Below are 1,646 nucleotides of genomic sequence, written 5' to 3'. Positions count from 1 at the left end.
GAAAGAAAACTGGGCATCCTTACCCTCAGAGATTGAATAGTCTAGTGAGGGAGACAAGATAGGTTTGGTCAGCATCTAAGCCTAAGGCATAGCAGGTAAGTGATGCAGAGGACGGAAGGAAGGAAGGAAGGGATGAAGGGAAGAAGGAAACTAATATTTATTAAGCCTCTTCCATATGCTAAGCACATACAAATGTGGTACAGAGAAATAAAGTCAATGATTTGAAAGAAGTCAATAAATACTCACAATTGTATTTATTTTCATAGAAAGAACAGAAAGATAAATGAAAACTCAGTGCATGGGGGGAGGGGTGAATTTGGAGCAGAATTTCAAAAATCCAGGCTTAAGCAATATAAGTTTTTATAGATAAAATTAAAGTGACAGGGTAAGCAAATAGAGATCATGTGTGGACAAAACATCACTCATTCTCTGATTTGGTATATTATACACTTGTTGTGGGAAGAAAATAATTCCAAGACTTCTAAAATGGTGGAGTAAGGAGGTTGGTGGACCCTTTCCCTAGCAAAAAAAAAATTTAACTGGTGGAAATTATAAAAAATAAAACAAAACAAAAAAAGATTACTTAAGGTATCTGCAAATGGTTTCAAGGACACACTCAAATGAAGAAATATGTATTCAAGAAAATTTACTAAATTTCAATATGAAAAGCAAGAATCTGTGGCATCTGAGCCAGGACCCGAGCCCTTTCCCTGCTAGCTCCATGTTACAAAAAACTCTACCCTGGGCACTCTACTCTGGACCCAAGGAGAGAGAGGCTCCCCCTTCCTTAGCTCGCAGTGTGGGGTTACTGGTCCACCTGGGAGAGGCAGGCTGTTTGCGGGAGTTTTTATCCCCCACCCCTATGTCACAGAGTCTCTATTCTCTACTTCAGTCAAGAGGCTAAAAGGTGTGAGGCTGTTTTCCCTCCATCCATCCCTCACTCCTAGGGGAAGAGAATGCGTCCAGCCCCACCCCTCCATCAACTCCTCCCCATCACCTCCACCCCAGTTCACTCATAGAGGGGAGGTTCTATTCTGGGAGAGGCAAACTGAGAAGACCATGGACTTCTCCTTCCACACAGTGTCCAATAATGGAGCATTGGTGGCACTCTTGGAAAACTGGGCCCATCCCCAGTTCTGTGCAGTGCCCAGGGGAAAGGCAGGTCATAAAGACAAGAGCTCCACACTCTGCTTCCTTACCTATGAGTGCTATGGTCTGAATGTTTGTGTTTCCCCCAAATTCATATGTTAAAGTTCTTACCCTCAAAGATGATGGTTTCAGTAGGTGGGGCCTTTGGGAGGTACTTAAGTCAGCAGGGTATAAAAGAGGCTCCAGAGAGATGCCTACCCCCTTCCACCATGTGAGAACACAGTGAGAAGGTGCTGGCTGTGAAACAGGAAGATGATCTTCATCCAACCATGCCGGCACCCAGATATTAGACTTTCAGCCTCCAGAACTGTGAGAAATAAATGTTGTTGTTGATAAGATAACGAGTCTGTTTTGTTATAGCTGCCCAAAAGGACTAAGACAATAGATGTTGTGGAGAACAAATGAGATCTTGGTGGAGAGCAATTAAGAGGAGGCTGGTAGGACTGCCCTGGTGGTGCAGTGGTTGAGAGTTCGCCTGCCGATGCAGGGGACGTGGG

The sequence above is a fragment of the Lipotes vexillifer genome, unplaced genomic scaffold, assembly GCF_000442215.2.
Source record: "Lipotes vexillifer unplaced genomic scaffold, Lipotes_vexillifer_v1.1 scaffold504, whole genome shotgun sequence".
Lineage (NCBI taxonomy): Eukaryota > Metazoa > Chordata > Mammalia > Artiodactyla > Lipotidae > Lipotes > Lipotes vexillifer.
This window is presented reverse-complemented; position numbering follows the sequence as displayed.